Raw genomic sequence first — 22,927 nt, 5'->3', positions numbered from 1 at the left:
GGTCGGCCAGCTGGGCCGTTTGGCCCGGGGGGCCTTTTTTTTATTAGTTTTCTGTTTTTGTCCTCTTTTTTTTATTTATCTTTTCTGTTTTGTTTTTTTTAGCTCCTAATTATTTTAATTTCTTTAAAATACCAAGTTAGCACCTAAATTAGTATCATCAAAATAGGCCACTGCCAAACCTAGTTGGACCCAAAATAAATTAGTTTAATATATATTTTTTTATTTTTCAAAAGCAATTAAATTATTATTTTAGCCACTATTTTTAAATAGTTTAGGGCATTTAAACACTTTGTAAAAGGTTGGTTCCACCACCAAAACTAGTTAGGGATTATTTGCCACATGATGAACATTTTAGTTTTGATATTTGAAAACTTTTATTGTTTGCTTGATTTTGACTTTGAATTTGAATTGGTTTCGAACTAACGCAGGATTAGCGACAATAATCGAAGTGACGTGGCATCATTAGCAGAGGTTACTATAGCTTAATTATCCGGGCGTCACAAATCCGGAGAAGGTCAAAGAAATCGAGGACATGAGCCCACCACAAAACCTCAAGGAGATGCAGAAGCTTGCAGGCTGCGTGACTTCGCTAGGGCGCTTCATCTCCAAGTTGGGGGAGCGTGCCTTGCTGTTCTTCAAGATGATGAAGAGGAAGGGCTCATTCGAGTGGACCCCTGAGGCTGACCTAGCATTGCAAGACCTTAAGAGATACTTGACCAGCCCGCCGGTGATGGTGGCGCCTCGTCCTCGCAAGCCCTTGGTACTCTACCGGTCTGCCACACCCCACTCCACCAGCGCGGCGCTGGTGGCCCTTAGGGAGGAGCCCCAGGTCAAGGACCCGTCAAGTGGAGTCACCAAGACGGATGAGGCAGATCCGCACCAAGGCGATGCTCCTCAGACAGCGGCTGCCCCGGCTAGTCATCAAGCCCGAGAAGCCGGGGACCCGCAGGGAACACCTCAGCCCTCGGGAGCCAAAAACTCTGTCAGCTCTCCCTCCCTCGTCGAGCACCCAGTATACTTCGTCAGCACAGTGCTATGAGACACGAGAGCACGATACCGCATGCCTCATAAGCTCTTGCTCATGCTCCTGGTGGCCTCGCGTAAGTTGTGCCACTACTTCTAGGGACACCCCATCAAGGTCGTCTCAGCTTACCCATTGGAGAGAGTGCTCAGGAGCCCCAATGCTGCGGGAAGGGTCGCCGAATGGAACATCGAACTACAAGCGTTTGACCTAGAGTTCAGCACAACCAGGGTCATCAAGGAGGCCGCGCTCGCCGACTTTGTGGCAGAATGGACCGACACCCCAGAGCTCGAAGTAGGCGAGAACCGATCCCTCTCACCAGGGAGTGAAGCGTCGGATCACTGGGTCATGTACTTCGATGGCGCATTTGCACGCTAGGGCGCGGGGGCTAGAGCCGTGCTCATCTCGCCCACTCAGGACAAACTTTACTACGCCGTGCAGCTCTGCTTCTAGCGGGGCGAGAAGGTCTCCAACAACATCGCAGAGTACGAGGGTCTTATCGCTGGCCTCAAGGCTGCGGTGGCCCTGGGGGTGAAACGCCTAACCATCAAGGGAGACTCGCAGCTCCTCGTCAACTTCTCCAACAAGGTGTATGAGCCAAAGGATGAGCACATGGAGGCATACCTTGCGGAGGTACGCAAGATGGAGAAGCAGTTCCTGGGCCTGGAGCTACAACATGTGCCCGGTGGCACCAACAAAGAGGCCGACGACATCGCCAAAAGAGCATCCAAGCGGCTACCCCAAGAGCCTGGCGTCTTCGAGGAGCGGCTCTTCAAGCCTTCGGCTGCACCTCCGCCTGCGGAGCCGGCGTCACCTCAGGAGGAGCTCCCCCAGCCACCAGCCTCGGGAAGCCCCACCTACGGCCCGACCTAAGGAGTGCGCCTTGCCTTAGAGCTCAAGCCTCGGGAGGGGTGCTAGATTGAATAGTTCAGGGCGTACCTGACACAAGGCACGTTGCCGGAGAAGGAGGAAGACGTGGAGCGTGTGGCCCGACAGGCTACGACGTACTGCATCCAGGACGGTAAGCTATACAGGAAGCGGCCAAATGATGTTTCTCTATGATGCATTTCCAGGGAACAGGGGAATGAGTTGCTAGCTGACATACATGGCGGAGACTGCGGGCACCACTCATCGTCGCACATGCTAGTCGGAAAGTCTTTCCGTAGCGGGTTCTACTAGCCCACGGCACTGAACGATGCGGCCGAGCTGGTGACATCCTACGAGGCTTGCCAATTCCACGCCAAGCAGATCCATCAGCCGGCTCAGGGACTCCTGTAACATCACAAATTTTCAATTTGGAATGTTATACATAGGCCATCATATTCATATCATATTTTATATGCATCTTGGTTTTGTGATCCTAAAAAAATCCTAAGCAACTCAAGGACCCACAGAGAGAGTTGGGGATTTTATTATTTTCATATTTGAATTTTCTCAAATATCGAAAAGTGGATCATTTCGGTTTTAATTATTTTTCTCTCCAAATAATCGAAATATTGGAGGAAAAATGTTAAAATCAAATAATTTGGATTTTATTGCTATTTTATTGGAATTAGAAAAATATGCATTTTTCCAAAATTGCATTTTAGGCTAAGAAAATGTTCACTTTGTTCTACATATTGTATTTAGACGATGAAAATTGTTTTTGGCATTTTCAGAATTTTTTTATATTTTATTAGGATTTTTCTTGGCGGAATCTTATAAAAAATATTTCGGACTGAGCCGGGCCAAAGCCCAGCCGGCCCAGCCGCGCGCCTCCCGCTCCGGCTCGGGAGAGGACTCCCGAGCGCCGCCGCCGCCATAGACGACGTGTCCGTCCCGGACACGCCGCCGTCGCCCCCTCCCCCAAGCACCCCGAGTCGCCCCCTCCCCCTTTAAAAACCCGCCGCCGCCGCTCTTCACCACCACCCCGCCCCGCCTCGCAAGCCGCTGTAGCAGCAAGCCGCAGCCGCCGCCGCCCGCCCGCCGCAGCATCCCGCCGCCGCAGCGCCGCACGCTGCCGCGCCTCGCCGAGCCCCGCCGCGCGCCGCAGAAGCCACCACCGCCGCCGGAATCCCGCCGTCGACCTCGCCGGGTTTCGCCTCGGTTTTTTTTCGGTTTAGGTAAAACCATTCGGTTTTTTAAACCCAAGATTTGTTTTAATAGATCAGTTTGGTTTTATTCTGTTTAGTTATTTAGTAATCGTTCATTCGTTTAAATGAACGCGTTTGCCTGCTTGTCTCTGTTAGCGGATGTTCGTCCGATAGATTTTTCTTTTTCTGTTTATTTTCGGCCAGGGACCTATCCGCGATTATTTTTATCGCAGATTAGCCCCTGATCTTCAAACCCTCACCGTTTCTTAACCTTTTACCAAATCCAGTGAAACCAACGCCAAAATCTTCGTCTCGAACCCCTCTTTCTGTTTAATCAACTTGAACAAGGTTTTGACAATTTAAAACTTGGTTTCAAACAAATTAGAATTCGAAGTTCTTTTGACCGTAGTTTCAGTTCCGTAGCTTCGATTCGATTGATTCTTTTTGCAAATCATAGTTCTTCAGTTGAACTTTCAGTTTGGATCTTCCTATTTGAGTTTTATCCGTCCATGTTTGCTTGAGTGCTTATGTATGCTATTGTTTGTTTGCGATAGAATTCCCGGAGTATGCAGCATGCTACTACGAGTCTCTAGATTTTGTGGATCATTAGCAAGGCAAGTAACACTTTGATCATACCCTTTTCTTACCCAGTTTTTATGCATTAGTTACAACCCTCAAACATTGCATGAGTAGGATTTCTTAACATGTGGGTTTGGGGAAGTAGATGATGAGGTAGAACCTATTGCCCTTTGATTATCAAACCCTGGGAATTACTTCTATGTTATGCTTATATTGCCATGCTATGCTTGTATACGTAGATTGGGTTTGAGTGTATCCATGACAGATGTGAGATTGTTAATTAATGGTTAACTTAAGGTGGCTACTTAAATAGACATCTGGGTGGATTGGTTGTGGTCACCTGGAGAATCCAGTGTTGTCCTAGGATATCCCGGAGTACCCGTGTGATCATCCTATGGTTCGCCACCCAGGCTCAAAGGGATCATAAGATTATTCATGCTAGAAACTTCCGTTTGCGGCCACAAGCTATTATGGGCTCTAGCATAGTTGAGTAAGTTGCTTGACCTCTTCTAGTGGTAGGCTAGCAGATGTAGGGGATTTAGGTTTGTACTGTCTACCCGTGGTTAGAGTTAATGCTTCTGAAAGATTGTGTCTCAGTCATCCGTTTCTCAAACATCATGTAGTGCGAGAAATCCAACGGAGGAGGTCGAGTCTTGTGGGGAAAAGTGCGCAAACCGCTGCAGAGTTTATAAACTAAGCATGGTTAGCCGTGTCCCCAGTTATAGATATTTTGAGTATCTGGATCTTGGATTATCATGTTGATCTCATCACAATATTAATTAATTTGATGGGTTATTAATATTGTTTAATTGGGATTGAGTTGGAGGAACCTTCTCAATGTTTAACAACTACCATGATAGTTAAACAAAAATTGGCCTTTCGCAAAACATTATAACCGTAGAGCCTCCACCAGCCTCATATGCATGTAGTGATAGCCTTTACTTGTTCATTGCTCTACTGTGTTATCTTGCCAGCATATTCCATGTGCTGACCCGTTTTGGGCTACAACATATCATGTTGCAGACTTTTCAGACAAAGAGTAAGGTGCGCTAGGTTGTTGTCGTGCACTCAGCTATGTTGTTGGAGTTGATGGACTCACTTTATCTTCCAAGCCTTCCGTCATTATCATTTAGATGGCCTTAAGCCATATTTATTGTAATAAGTTCTCTCTTGAGACTATCGATGTAATAAGTGTGTGATTGCTACTCTGTTATAAATCCTTCAAAGTAGTGTGTGTGTGTGTCAGCATTACCGATCCAGGGATGACAGTTATGCATAGAGATTCGACCGTTTGAGGTTGGATCGCTACAAGATGGTATCAGAGCACATGCTGAATGTAGGACACGCCCACTAAGATGAGCCATAGGTCACTCTTCTCTACTCTTTTCTAACTCATCTCCAATTTCCACTCTATAGGATGGCGGACACAAGGAACAAGTTTGCGGAGCCGGATGAAGACACACCTTTTGGACGACACTTGAAGGAAGTCACTAGGTACCTGAACATCGGAATACCAAGTTTCACCGGGACTTACACCGCCTCTTTACCAGAAGAGGAGCGTTGGATGATTCGAGTTCAAGTTCCAGGAAGGACATTCATGCCAGTTACTGAATCCATAGAGTCTTCCTTTGGTGCACCAACCTGGAGTCTAGGAAAGAGCATGGCGGCCCACATCGCCATAGGACGCACCGGCGAAGTTCATCACGGGGATCTTAAGGACACCATTTACCAGATATGTGGGCGCCGAGATGAGCAATGGGAGATGATCAGCACCAGGAAGGACAGGTCCATTGCAACTTACATCCAGGAGTTAAACTGGCACATTCGTCGCCAGGAGGACCAAATGTGCGCAAGCATGATAGATCTGAAGAAGTTGATGACTAGGAACATGGAGCTTGAAGAGGAACTCAAGTATACACGCAACGGATACGAGGAGGAAATCAGAATACTAGTGGAGATGAATGACGACCTGACAAGGAAGCTAAGAGTATTCATGGGAGACCCTGCGCCAGGAGGAGATGACGACCATCCCAAGGACTACATCATCATCGACGATATCGATTCCGACCCTGACAGTAGTGATGAGGATTATGAAGACGAGGTTAGAGCAGATATCATGGAGTCTTCCACTGATCAATTTTTAGTAGACTACCATATTATTGGTAGTATTTCCCCCATGTATATATTAGTAGTCCGAGCACTGTAATGATAGTTAGATCGATTGTATGCCCTTGCTTGAAATTGTTTTGGTCTGATATGATTGTGTTTGTCTCATGTGCATATGGGTAGTGCTTTCTCACTATAACTCATTCTATTCTAATCTCTCCCCTCTAAACCCATCAGATGCCTCCGAGACGTGACCCCGGATTTGCCTTCCCACCGGAGCTCACTCAGTTGATCCAACAGCAGAATACACTGATGCAGTTGCTAGTTTATAATCAAGGCAACAACAACAACAACAACAACCACAACAATAACAACAACCCACCGCCACCACCTCAATTCGACAACTTAGCCTGTTTTCTGAGGTTGCAGTCGTCGGGGTTTTTCCAGTAGCACCAAGCCCATAGCTGCTGATGACTGGCTATGCAGGATTGGAAGGGAGCTGACCACCGCAGGTTGCACAGACGCTGAGAAGGTGCGTTTTGCCGCACACCAATTGGATGGACCTTCAGCCTCATGGTGAGAGAATTACACAACCACTTTCCCTATAGCCAATGTTACTTGGGAGCAATTTCAGCAAGCGTTCCGCACTGCTCATGTCTCAACTGGAGCTATGAGCATGAAGAAGCATCAGTTTCACAACTTACGCCAGGGCAACCGTACTGTGGGGCAGTACGTGGATGAGTTTAGAAAGTTAGCTTGCTATGCCCCAGATGATGTGGCCACAGATGCCGCGAAATAGGAGAAGTTTATGGAAGGGCTGAATGATGAGATGAGCATGCAGTTAATGGTGGCAACATTTAACAACTACCAACAGTTGGTAGATAAGGCTCTTATGATTGAAGGGAAGCAACGGTACATTCAAAGCCGTGAAAGGAAGTATGGACCAGGGAAGTCCAATTCAGGAGCTCAGCAGAAGCCTCATTTCACCCCAAACTTGGTAGGATATACCCATAACCATGGAGGCCATACCCACAATGGAGGAAGTTCGCATAACCACAGTGGCCTCAAGAATGGAAACGGGACCGGAGCAGGCAGTAATCAGAACTGCTCTAACCCAGCCACACCCGCCAAGAGGGATCTAAGTCACATTACTTGTTTCAAGTGCGGGAAGACTGGACATTACACCACCGAATGTTTTGAAGCAAAGAATGGAAATGGCAATGGAATCTCTGGGAAGAAGCCCAACCCTTTCAACAAGGGACAAGTGAACCACATGAACATGGAGGAGGCTGAAGAGCAGCCAGATGTAGTTATCGGTAAGTTTTTGGTTAAGTCATTTACCGCCCTCGTTCTTTTTGATACTGGTGCATCGCATTCATACATTTCAAGGGGATTTGTGGACAAGTTAATTTACCCACCTTATCCCTTAGGACACCCTTGTTAGTAAGCTCACCAGGTGCAGAGTATATGGCCATCCGATGGTGCGAACGGTTACCCTTAACCATTGGCAGCCATGTTATCCCCTCAGACCTAATAATTCTGGAGTCACAAGGATTGGACATGATACTGGGTATGGATTGGCTAACGAAGTATGGAGGAAACATTGATTGTGCTGGTAGGTCAATTCTACTCACCACCCCGGAGGGAAAAAAGATTAAGTACGTATCCAGGCATGCACCAAAGAGGACTTGGGTAAATTCTCTCATGGGAGTTGTTCAGGAGGAAGTGCCTGTAGTGAAGGATTATCCGGGTGTATTTTCAGAGGAGTTGCCCAGCATGCCACCGGATCGAGACATTGAGTTTTTGATAGAGCTGTTGCCATGCACCGAACCAATATCGAAGAGACCATACCGGATGCCCGCAAATGATCTGGAGGAGATTAAGAAACAGATTAAGGAGTTATTGGAGAAAGTTTACATTCGCATAAGTTCGTCACCATGGGGAGCCCCAGTGCTCTTGGTTGAGAAGAAGGATAAATCTTTGAGAATGGTAGTTTATTATCGTGCATTGGATGAAGTGACGATCAAGAACAAGTACCCACTGCCGATGATCAATGATTTGTTTGACCAGTTGTAAGGAGCTAAAGTATTTTCCAAGATCAATCTTCGATCAAGATATCACCAGCTAAAGATCCGAGAATAGGATATACCTAAGACAGCCTTCACCACGAGGTACGGGCTATATGAGTACATGGTTATGTCATTTGGATTGACTAACGCCCCCGCCTATTTCATGAGTATGATGAATAAGGTGTTCATGGAGTTCTTGGATAAATTTGTCGCGGTGTTCATTGATGACATTTTGGTATACTTGAAGAATGAAGACGAGCACAAGGAGCATTTGTGTTTAGTTCTCGAGAAACTCAGGGAACATCAGCTATATGCCAAGTTCAGCAAGTGTGAGTTTTGGTTGAAGGAAGTTGGATTCCTTGGACATGTTATATCAGGAGAAGGTATAGTAGTGGATCCTATCAAGGTTCAATCTGTCACGGAGTGGTTGGCACCCAGCTCAGTTGGAGAGATCCGCAGTTTTCTGGGACTCACAGGATATTACCAGAGATTCATCAGGAATTTTTCTAAGATTGCGAAGCCCATGACGGAGTTGTTGAAAAAGGACACCAAGTTCAAATGGACAGATAAATGTGAGGCAAGTTTTCAGGAGATGAAGAAACAGTTGGTTACAACCCCAGTGCTGATTCTGCCGGATATACGCAAGGATTTCCATGTGTATTGCGACGCATCCTGCTTAGGACTTGGAGGCGTACTTATGCAAGATGGAAGAGTTGTTTCATATGCCTCATGTCAGCTTCAACCGCATGAGTTGAATTATGCCACGCATGATTTGGAGTTAGTAGCTGTAGTGCATGCGCTCAAGACCTGGAGACATTTTCGAATAAGAAATCATTGTGATGTGTACACGAATCATTAGAGTTTGAAGTACATTTTCGCACAGAAGGAGTTGAATCTCAGGCAAAGGAGATGGTTGGAGCTTATAAAGGATTATGATATGAAGTTGCACTATCATCCAGGCAAGGCCAATGTCGTAGCAGATGCTTTGAGCCGGAAGAGTTACGCCAATACCCTCTTAAGCGGACGATTACCAAAGGAGTTAGCCGATGATCTCAGGGAGCTACGTTTGGAGATAGTCCCTAGAGGTTTTGTTGCAGCATTAGAGATTCAGTCGACATTATTGGGAAAGATTCGAGAAGCTCAAAAGGATGATGAGGAAATTGCTGAGATAAAGGAGAAGATGAACAAAGGAAAAGGCAAAGGTTTTCGTGAAGATGAGCACGACACCATGTGGTTTGAAGACTGTGTTTATGTGCCCAATAATGCAGATATCAGGAAGTTGATACTTCAGGAGGCTCATGACTCGCCATACTTGATACACCCTGGAAACACCAAGATGTATTTGGATTTAAAGGAGAGTTTTAGTGGACTGGTATGGAGAAGGATATTGCCGAGTATGTAGCAGTATGTGATGTATGTCAGAGAATGAAGGCAGAACATCAGAAGCCAGTATGATTACTGCAGCCTATGCCGATACCCGAATGGAAGTGGGACAGGCTTAGCATGGATTTTATCACCGGATTACCCAGGACCTGATCGGGATATGATTCTATTTGAGTAGTAGTGGATTGTCTGACCAAAGTAGCTCACTTTATCCCAGTGAAAACCACCTATACGAGTGCGAAGTTGGCCAAGATATATATGACCAGGATCGTATGTCTGCATGGAGTTCCAAGGACTATCGTATCAGATAGAGGCACCAGTTGCACCAGACTTTGGGTACCAGGCTAGAGTTCAATACAGCCTTTCATCTGCAGACAGATGGACAGACCGAGAGAGTCAATCAGATTCTCGAGGACATGTTGAGAGCTTGTGCGCTAGATTATGGATCTAGTTGGGATGATAATTTGCCCTACGCGGAGTTCTCATACAACAACAGTTATCAAGCCAGTTTGAAGATGGCTCCTTTCGAAGCTTTGTATGGAAGGTGCAGGACACCATTAATGTGGGATGAAGTTGGAGACTGCCAGTTGTTTGGACTAGATTTGATCAAAGAGTCAGAAGAGAAGGTTAAGTTGATTCGAGATAGATTGAAGGTAGCTCAGTCTAGGCAGAAGAGTTATGCAGACTCAAAACGCAACGAGGTGGTCTATGAAATCGGAGATAAAGCATATCTTCGAGTGTCACCCTACGAGGAGTTAAATGTTTTTGAGTTAAGGGAAAGTTAGCCCTGAGATTTGTAGGACCATACCGAGTTTTGGAACGTATGGGAGAAGTAGCCTACAAGTTGGAGTTACCCGAAGGACTATCAGGATGTCATGATGTGTTTCACGTTTTCCAGTTGAAGAAGTGTCATGCTGAGATGGCCGATATTCCTCTAAGAGATACAGTGCCCCTGGAAGCAATTCAGTTGGATAGTGATCTGACCTATGAGGAGAAAGCAGTCAACATTCTCGAGTTTGCCAGCCGAGTTACCCGTAGCAAAATTATCAAGTTTTGCAAAGTTCAGTGGAGCCACCATACCGAGGATGAAGCCACCTGGGAACGAGAGGATGATACACGAAAAAACCACCCACACCTATTTTCTACTCAACCCGAATCTTGAGGGCGAGATTCACCTTAAGGGGGGGGGGGTAGGTTTGTGACATCCCAAATTTTCAACTTGGAATGTTATACATAGCCCATCATATGCATATCATATTTTATTTGCATATTGGTTTTGTGATCCTAAAAAAACCTAAGCAACTAAAGGACCCACAGAGAGAGTTGGGGATTTTATTATTTTCATATTTGAATTTTCTCAAATATTGAAAAGTGGATCATTTTGGTTTTAATTATTTTTCTCTCCAAATAATATTTCCAATATTAAAAATATATGAGAGGAGATAATATGACTTCTCCAAGATAGAAATATTGGAGGAAAAATGTTAAAATAAAATAATAATTTTATTTGGATTTTATCGCTATTTTATTGGAATTAGAAAAATATGCATTTTCCAAAATTGCATTTTAGGTCAAGAAAATGTTCACTTTGTTCTAAATATTCTATTTAGACGGTGAAAATTGGATTTGGCATTTTAAGAATTTTTTTATATTTTATTAGGATTTTTCTCGGAGGAATCTTATAAAAAATGTTTCGGACCGAGCCGGGCCGAAGCCCAGCCGGCCCAGCCACGCGCCTCCCGCTCCGGCTCGGGAGAGGACTCCCGAGCGCCGCTGCCACCATGGACGACGTGTCCATCCTGGACACGCCGCCGTCGCCCCCTCCCCAAAGCACCCCGAGTCGCCCCCTCCCCTTTAAATACCCGCTGCCGCCACCCCTCACCACTACCCCGCCCTGCCCCGCAAGCCGCAGCAGCAGCAAGCCGCAGTCGCCGCCGCCCGCCACAGCGCCGCACGCCTCTGCTGCCACGCCTAGCCTCGTCCCGCCACCTCGTCGATCCCCACCGCACGCCGGAGAAGCCGCCGCCGCTGTCGGAATCTCGCCGTTGACCTCGCCGGTTTTCACCCCAGTTTTTTTCGGTTTAGGTAAAACTGTTCGGGTTTTTTTAAACCATAGATTGGTTTTAATAGATCGGTTTGGTTTTATTCGGTTTAGTTATTTAGTAATCGTTCGTTCATTCGTTTAAACGAACGCGTTCACTCGTTTGTCTCTGTTAGCGGACGTTCGTCCGATAGATTTTTCTTTTTCTGTTTATTTTTGGCCAGGGACCTATCCGTGATTATTTTTATCGCAGATTAGCCCCTGATCTTCAAACCCTCGCCGTTTCTTAGCCGTTTGTCCAAATCCGGTGAAACCAACGCCAAAATCTTCGTCTCAAACCCCTCTTTCTTTTTAATCAACTTGAACAAGGTTTTTACAATTTAAAATTTGGTTTCAAGCAGATTTGAATTTGAAGTTCTTTTGACCGTAGTTTCAGTTCCATAGCTCCGATTCGATTAATTCTTTTTATAAATCGAAGTTCTTCAGTTGAACTTTCAGTTTGGATCTTCCTATTTGAGTTTTATCCGTGCATCTTTGCTTGAGTGCTTATGTATGCTATTGTTTGTTTGCGATAGAATTTCCCGGAGTGCGCAACGTGCTACTACGAGTCTCTAGGTTTTGCGGATCATCAGCAAGGCAAGTAACACTTTGATCATACCCTTTTCTTACCCAGTTTTTATGCATTAGTTACAACCCTCAAACATTACATGAGTAGGATCTCTTAACATGTGGGTTTTTGGAAGTAGATGATGAGGTATAAACTAATCATGGTTAGCCGTGTTCCCGGTTATGGATATTTTGAGTATTTGGATCTTGGATTACCATGTTGATCTCATCACTCTATTAATTAATTTGATGGGTTATTAATGCTGTTTAATTGGGATTGAGTTGGAGGAACCTTCTCAATGTTTAACAACTACCATGATAGTTAAACAAAATATATTCCTTTGTTGTAGGGAAAATTTGACTTTTCACAAAACAATATAAACGTAGAGCCTACACCAGCCTCTTATGCATGTAGTGATAGCCTTTACATGTTCATTGCTCCACTACATTATCTTGCCAGCATATTCTATGTGCTGACCCGTTTTGGGCTGCAACATATCATGTTGCAAAATTTCCAGACGAAGAGTAAGGTGCAGTAGGTCGTTGTCGTGCACTCAGCTATGCCGTTGGAGTTGATGGACTCACTTTATCTTCCAAGCCTTCCGATGTTCTCATTTAGATGGCCTTAAGCAATGTTTATTATAATAAGTTATCTCTTGAGACTATCGATGTAATAAGTGTGTGATTGCTACTCTGTTATAAATCCTTTGAAGTATCATGTGTGTCAGCATTACCAATCCAGGGATGACACTTATGCATAGAGATTCGACCGTTTGAGGTGGGATTGCTAGTCTGTTGGAACGCAGATCTGCTACGCCTCTGTGGAAAACCCCAGGAGCAACGGCCAGGCCAAACGCGCCAACGCAGAAGTCCTAAGGGGTCTCAAGACTAGGACCTTCAAGAAGAAGTTCGAGGTCTGCGGCAGGTGCTGGCACGAGGAGCTCCAGTCCGTGCTATGTCCCATCCGCACCACCGCCACCAGGCCGACAGGTGAGACCCCGTTCTTCCTCATCTATGGAGAAGAAGAGGTTCTCCAACATGAGGTTAGGCATCGCTCTGCGCGGGTCCTGGCATTTGATGAAACACAGCAGGACGCCATGCGGGGGATGGACCTCGTGCTGGGGGAGGAACGCCGCCGAGCCTCGCTCCAAGCTGCGAGGTACCAGCAGGTGTTGTGGCAGTACCACTGCCGCAACATCCGCTCCAGGACGCTCGAGGTGGGTGATCGTGTCCTGAGGCGGTTGCTCTCCAGGGGAGGGTTGCACAAGCTCTCACCCATGTGGGAGGGTCCGTTTCGGGTCGCCCACGTCTCCAGGTCCGGCGTCGCGCGCCTGGAGACGCAGGACGGGATCCCCATCCAGAACGCCTGGAACATCCAGCACCTCCGGAGGTTCTACCCATGAAGCAAGGCCCGGTGCCTGTGAAGCAAGGCCCAGTGCTTGTGAAGATCTCCACTCATGACACTCTCACGTAATAATGAGTGGGGCTATACATGCCTCGGAGTCTTAAGAGTGCCGCCCTCGGGCCTCGGGGGCTCCCTCCCATGTCTTAGTTGTAGCACTTAGCTTCGCGCTGGTGAGAAGACAAGAAGACTAGACTAGGTGTCGCACGCGGCTTTTCATTTGCTTTCCGCAATTGGCTTGCCCCTTTCCGCGTCCGGCACCTAGTCTAGTCTTCTTGTCTTCTCACCAGCGCGAAGCTAAGTGCTGCCACCAAGACATGGGAGGGAGCCCCCGAGGCCCGAGGGCGGCACTCCTAAGACTTCGGGGCATGTACAGGCCCACTCATTATTACGTTAGAGTGTCATGAGTGGAGATCTTCATAGGCACTGGGCCTTGCTTCACAGGCACCAGGCCTTGCTTTATCGGATCGAAAGTATGTCTAGAGGGGGGTGATTAGACTACTTGACCAAATAAAACTCTAGCCTTTTCCCAATTTTAGTTCTTGGCAGATTTTAGCAACTTTTAACAAGTCAAGAAATCTTAACACAATTCAAGCAAGCATGCAAAGAGTATATGAGCAGCGTAAAGTAACGCATGCAACTTGCAAGAATGTAAAGGGAAGGGTTTGGAGGATTCAAACGCAATTGGAGACATGGATGTTTTGTCGTGGTTCCGATAGGTGGTGCTCCCGTACATCCACGTTGATGGAGACTTCAACCCACGAAGGGTAACGGTTGCGCGAGTCCATGGAGGGCTCCACCCACGAAGGGTCCACGAAGAAGCAACCTTGTCTATCCCACCATGGCCATCGCCCACGAAGGACTTGCCTCACTAGCGGTAGATCTTCACGAACTAGGCAATCTCCTTGCCCTTAAAAACTCCTTGGTTCAACTCCACAATCTTGTCGGAGGCTCCCAAGTGACACCTAGCCAATCTTGGAGAAACCACTCTCCAAGAAGTAACAAATGGTGTGTTGATGATGAACTCCTTGCTCTTGTGCTTCAAATGATAGGCTCCCAAACACTCAACTCTCTCTCATAGGATTGGATTTGGTAGAAAGAAGATTTGAGTGGAAATTAACTTGGGGAAGGCTAGAGATCAAGATTCATATGGTAAGAATGGGATATCTTGGTCTCAACACAAGTGTAGGTGGTTCTCTCTCAGAAAATATAGGTTGGAAGTGTAGGTTTGTTCTGATGGCTCTCTCCATGAATGAAGAGGAGGTGGAGGGATATATATAGCCTCCACACAAAATCTAACCATTACACATAACTTTCCAAACTCGGTGGGACTGAATGGTTAAACTCGGTCTGACCGATTTAGCAAAGCTAGTGACCATTAGGGTTTTCGGTGGGACCGACATGCAACTCGGTAGGACCGATATGATTAGGGTTAGGGCATAATGTAATCTCGGTGAGACCAATTACACAAACTCGGTGAGACCGATTTTGGTAATAAGATATCCAGAGAGTTGGTCAGGTAAACTTGGTGGGAACAATTGCTCATTTCGATGAGATCGTAACGTTACAAAGGGAAAACAGAGAGTTTATATTGCAATCTCGGTGGGACCAATCGCTCATCTCGGAGAGACCGAAATGTTATGAAGGGAAACAGAGAGATTACAATCCCATCTCGGTGAGACCGAGATCCCTATCGGGGAGACCAATTTTCCTAGGGTTTGTGGCAGTGGCTATGACATTTGAAACTCGGTGGCGCCGGATAGAAAGAATCGGTGGGGCCGAGTTTGACTTTTGGTTTAGGTCATATGTGGATGTGAGAAAGTAGTGAGGGTTTTGGAGCATATCACTAAGCATTTTGAGCAAGAGCCTCATTAAGCAACACCTCATCCCTCCTTAATAGTATTGGCTTTTCCTATAGACTCAATGTGATCTTGGATCACTAAAATACAAAATGTAGAGTCTTGAGCTTTGAGCTTGAGCCAATCCTTTGTCCTTAGCATTTTGAGGGGTCCACCTTTCTCATCCATGCCATGCCAATCATTGATCTTTCCTGAGATATTAATCTTGAAGTAGCATTAGCTCAATGAGGTATATGTTGTTAGGAATTACCAAAACCACCCAGGGATAGTTGCACTTTCAATCTCCCCCTTTTTGGTAATTGATGAAAACATATAGATCAAAGCTTCGACAAATGATAATAAGAGTGAAAAACATTGTTGCTTTGAGAAGTATGTGAAAAGCAAGATCTCCCCCTAAATTTGTGCATAGTTTAAGATTTGCTTTGGACTGCAAATGCACAAAAAGATTTAGGATCATGGGTTACTCTTCCAGGTCACATACATCTTGGTGGAGTGCTCAAATGATAATAATTAAAATACATGCAGTCATCACCAAGCAAAGTGAATGATCACATAAAAGGATAATGTCATCCAACAAGCATTAAGGTAGCATATGATCAAACACATGATCATCTAAGCAAGCACAAAGTATAAAGTATCTCAACCAAGCACATAACCGAAGTTTAACCACCAAACAAAAAGACAGAATAAAAAGCAACCCCTCTCTCTCGAAGCCTACATTTTCTCCCCCTTTGGCAACAAGTTACCAAAAAGTTCATAAAAATGCATAGTGCTAGATCGACACTCAAGCTTGGTCTTCAGGTGGTGGTGTAGACAGAACTACAAGAACGAAGGCATCAGTCGATGTAGATGGAGCTGGTGGAGTAGATGCTGGAGCCGGTGGCACTGAAGCTGTAGCTGGTGCAGATGAAGTAGCTCTAGTGTCTGGAATAGGCACTACAGCAGACCTCTGACCTCTGGGAACTCTAGCAAAAGCACCAGTGGTTGTCTTGCCCTTCTTCTCCTCCACTTCATCCTGAAGTTTCTCAACGACTGACTGGATCTCAGCGACCTTCACATCTAAGTCATAGAACTTCTGCTCCACGATCCTCTCCAAGCTCTCTTGGTTTTGAGTTAGGGTGGCCAGTCCCTTCTCAATCCTCAGAGTGGAGTCAATCAAGTAGCCAAGCTGTTCATGCATGCTCTTCAGAAGATACTAAGATGCCTCTTCAGTAGTTGGCATCCTTGCAGCCTTTTCAGCCCTTGCCTTCTCCTTCTTGGCTTGTGCGTGCACATAAGATGGCTCATTTTCATCCATCACCACAATGTTGTCCTCAAAGTCTGGGTGGATGGGCAGGTGCTCCTTGTCCAGCAGATATGTGCCAGTGCCCATCTTGGAGTTAATCAGCTCCTGAATCTGTGGGGCATATCCACAACTCCTCTTCTGATCTGCAGTTGTCCTCTTTATGGTTTCCACAATTAGGCTCATGACTTTGAACTTCTGTGGGACATCAAAGATGTGAAGCAAATTAATTGCATGGCCTCTGATCATCTTGTGTTCACCTGACTTTGGCAAGAGAGTGTGCCTGAGGATCCAGTTGATAGTTGGCAAGCCTGACAGAAGGTAATGTACAGATCCAAACTTGTGTGTTTCAAGAGCAGCATCTGGGATCTCCTTGTACATGTGTGCCATCGTGTTGTGATCCTTCTTCTTCTTGGCATTGACATCCAAGTCATCTTCACTCTCTTCTGGGGCATTGATAAACTTAGCCCATTCTGCAACTGTGGACTGGTACCTAGTACCTTCAAACATCCAGACAATCCTTCCATCTGGGTAGAAGTGAGCTGTGGAGTAGAACTGCATGATGAGCTCATCATTCCATTTTGTGAGCTTCTGAGACACAAACTCATCAACTCCACAAGCCTTGAAGCTGTCATATACACCAGGGAAGTGATCCTCATTTTCCTCCATGAATGACCAATTGACCCATCTCATGTCACACACTTTGGGCTTCTTGTCAAGCAAGATGGTCTCATAGAAGTCATGTTGTTCCTTTGTATGGAACCTGTAGTCCACAGCAGTCCTTCTCCTGGTGGCATATGGATCTGACTCTCTCCGTAGCCTTAGACCAAAGTCCTTCCTAACTTTCATGTTCTCTGCAACTGGATGAGCATCATTGTGGTCTGGAATTTTTGGCTTCAATTTCCTCAAGACAACAGAATCATCTTCTTCTTCCATTGCAGCTTCAGGCATTGGGGCCTTGTTCTTCTCTGTTGCTGGGATGTTCCTGGTGCTCCTCTTGGGTGTAGTTTTGGGTTTTGGAGCAGCTGACTTAGAAGTTACTTTGGGCTTAGATGAAGCAGCCCCTGATCTTATGGCATCTCCCATAAGCTTCTGAGCTTTAGGTGTTGGTGCAGCATCCTCTTCCTCTTCCTCTTCTTTAGAGTCTTTCATGATTGAAGATCTCCCAAGCACTCTGGCAGTGGTCTTCTTGACCCTCTCTTTCCTTTTCTTTTCTGCCACAACCTGCTCTTTGGGTGCAGATCCCAAAGTCTCTTGAGTGGATGCTCTGGCTTTAGACATTGGAGCTCTCTTGGCAGGAATCTTTTGCTTCATCCCTGGCTTGGTGGCAGTAGCTGTGCCATATTCCTTCTTCAGAACTTTCCTCTTTGAGGTGGTTTCTTCTTCCTCGGCCACAAAGTCCTCATCCTCTGACTCTGAGGTTCTTTTCTTGCTGGCCCTTGTGGCAGCCTTTGGCAGATTGCTGGGTGTGCTCCTTCTGCCATCATCTCAGCTGCTAGAGGGAATAGTGCCCCAACTCAAGTGAACCTGCTCCTCGGACTTGTTCTGACTGTCACTCTGATCTAAATGATGCAAACACTGACAGCAGATCCTGTGAATAGATTATAGATGAGGTAGAGTGGATGAGCATCACAAAGTATAGAGGTTTTGCAAAAGAATGAATTAAAAACTGAGTTTTAGTTTTCCACAGAAAGCATTTCGGATCTACCGATTTGCAAACTCGGTGATACTGAAGTAGCTTTTGGAACCTAAAGTAGTGAACTCGGTCAGACTGAGTCACAGTTCGATGGCACCGAGACTGCTAGGGTTTCACAAAGTGTTGAATTGAGTCACACCGATTTGCAATTCTCGGTCAGACCGAGAATCACATGTGCAATGGCCTGAGCCAAATTGGTGGAACCGATTTCATCAACTCGGTCGGTCCAAGATGGTTTCGGCGGAAACCTAACCCTAAATTTTCAATTCACGACTAAACTGTGGAGTGTTTTCAATGGATAGAACAATCTCAATCGTGGCAGGATACATGGCAAAGCAATGTGCTGGGGAATCGGAGTTAGAACAGCACAAAGTTCAAGTCCATGCCCTAGTTCGGCGATGAACTTGCTACGGCGGCTATGGCGGAGACGATCCCGTTGATGGCGGAGGAGACCAGCGACAGGAGGCGGCTGGCGACGAGGAGGATGATCCGGAGACCCAGGGAGGCAGAGCAGGCTAAGCGCGGGCGAGGAGGTTCATAAAGTTTTCCAAAATTTGACCCGTGGATATATATAGCCTGACCCTGTCGGTGTGACCGAGTGGAACAACTCAGTGGCATCGAGATTCATAACTGCAAGCAGTTACTGAAACTCGGTGTGACCGAAAAGTTCAAATCGGTTGCACTGAGATTGAAAACCTAGATCGACTTAGTGATCTTGGTATGACCGAAATGGATGAATCGGTCAGACCGAAACGCACAAAGAAGTTTTGGATTTTTAAGTCTATGACGAATCGGGGACTCCAAGTGCTCCTCACACGGAGTGGTTCGAATCTGACTTGATCAAACTTTGTGATGTAGCATGAATAGAGTTTGAGACGAGAAAAGCATAGATAGCTAGAGAAGGTTCTTAGGCATTCTTGTCCATCCACTTGGCCAAAAGAAAAGTAAACCAATCATTCAAAACAACAAGTGGATGTCCTCAAATGAGTAAATTATGCAACCAACATGCTCACACAATAAAATGACAAATGAAATATGTGGCAAAGCATGCACAAACAATTCTAGCATCTATCAAGCAATTGGCGATGACTAAGTCATCTATATATGAGTATATTGACTTAGGAGTCAAATGAGAACATTTTATCATAGGTCATACTTATCATTTAAGCACAAGTGGAGTTACCACTTTTACATAAAGCGTTGTTGTGTTCACACCATTAGAGTTGCTTTAACTCAATTGTTAGAGCAGAGCTCCCCCTAGATGTGATATCCCCCCTAAGAGGGATGAACTAACCTTGGGTTTTGTCGATGATGACTTCATGTAGGTGTTGAAGATGTGGATGCTCTAAGTTGATGTAGATCATTCGGAGCCTTTGGAGTGAGTTGCACTTTAAATACCTACACGGGCTAGTCCCACAAGGAACAAACAAGGATACATAGAGTGATGCACACACAAGATGATGTCTATGAGAGCATTACGTTACCTTGTACCTTGTCTTACCAACAAGAGGGTTTGTGACTCCTTGAACTAGTGCAAGATGTGGAAGTTGATTGCACTTGTTCTTGCCAAAATGATAAGAGTGAAGTATGTTGGCGGAGTCACCCTCAAGAACTCTCTACTTCTTCTTCTTCTTCGGGATCCACACCATCTTGATGGGAATCCTCGGAGTTGTAGTTGTACTTGATGAAGTGGAACTTGATGTAGTCTTGGGAACCCACTTGACCAAGGCTTAGGAGCTTCTTAAAATGCATCAATTTCCTCTTGAAGCTTGTCCTTGCCTTTTTCCTTGTGGTCTTGTGGTGGAAGATCATCTTGAGCTTGTGTCCCCTTGAAAGAAGTAGGATCATACTTATCTTCTTGAGGAACAAACTTTGTCTTGGGGTATTGATCTTCTTCCCACTCAACTCCATTGGCATTGAACTTTCGTTCAAAACCAATACCTTGATTCTTCCAGTGCCTTCCTTGCTTGCATACAATTTCCTAGAATTGCTTACTCCCGGCAAGGCTCTTGTAAACACCTGTCTCTATGATTCCCTTCAATAAGCTATTTTCTTGCTCAAGTGTAACTTGGCTAAGAGAATCATTAATGGAATCAATAGAACTACTAGAAGCAACAATATTGGATTTAGCGTGATTATTGTTACTACTAGAAGAAGAATCCTTCTTGTTCTTGTTACTAGACTTGACTTGAGGCATGTAAGTGGATAAGAGTAAATGCTTGGCAATGTAAGAAGAACTTTTCTTGCGAAGATCATCATTGATTGCCTTTAAGAACACATGCTCTTTCTCAAGATTGAGCTTCTCAAAACGTAATTTCTTATGAGTCCTTAAAAGTTCTCGATGATCTCCTAAGATAGTTTCATGAGCTAACTTAAGAGTGTTTAGTTCCTTATCATTGTCAATCGTTTCATCTTGATTAGCATGATTAATTGACGTTTCATCATAGTATTCATCACTAGAGTTGTCAAAAAGTAAATCATCATCACCTAACAAGTCATGTTCATCACTATTGAAATCAACATACTCGGGGTGTGATACCTTTGGGCCTTTAGCCATGAAGCATCTTCCAATTCCTTCATTTGGTGAATCAAATATGTCGTAGGAGTTGGTTGACACAAGTGCTAGACCGGAAACACCTTCATCTTGAGTATATTCGGAGTCGGAGTGATAGCTTCTCTCGGAGTCATTGTCGGAGTCGGAGCCAGATACCCATTCACCAACATGAGCTTCATGTCTTCGTTTTGTGTAGCTCCTTGATGACTTGTCCTTCCTTTCCGAATCCTTGCTTCTCTGGGAGGGTCTTTGTTCATAACGATCATCCCTACTCCTTCTCTCCCTGGATGGTGATTCTTCTCTTCTACTTCTTCTTTTGGGAGAATCTTCTCTTCTCTTGTGGGGAGCCATACACTCATTGGAGTAGTGTCCGGGTCTTCCACAATTGTAGCAGTTTCGCTCTCGACTAGAAGATCTTTTGTCATTGTAGGACCTTGACTTGGAACTTCTCTCTTTGCTTCTATTCTTGTAGAACTTGTTGAAGTTCTTCACCATTAGGCTCAATTATTCATTGAAGGTTTGTTTCTCACTTGATGATGTGGCAGCTTCACGTGAGGCTTTGTAAGCACCACTTGACTTGTTATGGAGCTCCTCCTTATCCTTGAGTGATATCTCATGAGCAACAATTCTTCTAATGACTTCCGTTGGCTTGAGATCTTTGTAATTTGGCATCATTTGGATCAATGTGCATACAATATCGTATTTTCCATCCAAGGCTCTTAGGATCTTCTTGATGATGAATTTGTCGGTCATCTCTTCACTTCCTAAGCCGACAATCTCATTTGTGATAAGAGCAAGCCTAGGGTACATTTCAGGGACACATTCACCATCCTTCATTTTGAACTTGTCAAGTTGACTTTGAAGCACATCCAACTTGGATTCCTTGACGGAGTCGGTACCTTCATGCATATCAATCAAAGTATCCCAAATTTCCTCTGCATTCTCAAGACGGCTGATTTTGTTGAATTCTTCGGGGCACAATCCATTGAAGAGGATATCTCAAGCTTGAGCATTGTATTGTAGCATCTTCAACTCTTCCACGGTAGCTTCATGATTCGGTTCTCTCCCATCAAAGAATTCACCTTGCAAGGCAACACACACAATAGCCTAAACGGCGGGGTTATGTCCAAGAATATGCATTTTCATCTTATGCTTCCAACTAGCAAAATTAGTACCATCAAAGTAAGGACCTCTACGGTGGTAATTTCCCTCGCTAGACGCCATACTCTCCTAGGTCGTGAAACCAAGGCTATGACTTTCAAAAGCTATGAAAATCAAGGCAAATGGAAACCAAAGCTCTGATACCACTTGTAGGATCGAAAGTATGTCTAGAGGGGGGTGATTAGACTACTTGACCAAATAAAAATCTAGCCTTTTCCCAATTTTAGTTCTTGGCAGATTTTAGCAACTTTGAACAAGTCAAGCAATCTTAACACAATTCAAGCAAGCATGCAAAGAGTATATGAGCAGCGGAAAGTAAAGCATGCAACTTGCAAGAATGTAAAGGGAAGGGTTTGGAGGATTCGAACGCAATTGGAGACATGGATGTTTTGTCATGGTTCCGATAGGTGGTGCCCACGTTGATGGAGACTTCAACCCACGAAGGGTAACGGCTGCGCGAGTCCATGGAGGGCTCCACCCACGAAGGGTCCACGAAGAAGCAACCTTGTCTATCCCACCATGGCCATCGCCCACGAAGGACTTGCCTCACTAGCGGTAGATCTTCACGAAGTAGGAGATCTCCTTGCCCTTACAAACTCCTTGGTTCAACTCCACAATCTTGTCGGAGGCTCCCAAGTGACACCTAGCCAATCTAGGAGACACCACTCTCCAAGAAGTAACAAATGGTGTGTTGATGATGAACTCCTTGCTCTTGTGCTTCAAATGATAGTCTCCCCAACACTCAACTCTCTCTCATAGGATTGGATTTGGTAGAAAGAAGATTTGAGTGGAAAGCTACATGGGGAAGGTTAGAGATCAAGATTCATATGGTAAGAATGGAATATCTTGGTCTCAACACAAGTGTAGGTGGTTCGCTCTCAGAAAATATAGGTTGGAAGTGTAGGTTTGTTCTGATGGCTCTCTCCACGAATGAAGAGGAGGTGGAGGGATATATATAGCCTCCACACAAAATCTAACCGTTACACATAACTTTCCAAACTCGGTGGGACCGAATGGTTAAACTCGGTCTAACCGATTTAGCAAAGCTAGTGACCGTTAGGGTTTTCGGTGGGACCGACATGCAACTCGGTAGGAC

The sequence above is a fragment of the Triticum urartu genome, chromosome 4A (genome assembly GCF_056163025.1).
Source record: "Triticum urartu cultivar PI428250 chromosome 4A, HENAU_Tu73, whole genome shotgun sequence".
In the NCBI taxonomy this organism is placed as follows: Eukaryota; Viridiplantae; Streptophyta; class Magnoliopsida; order Poales; family Poaceae; genus Triticum; species Triticum urartu.
Note: the sequence above shows the minus strand (reverse complement) of the source record.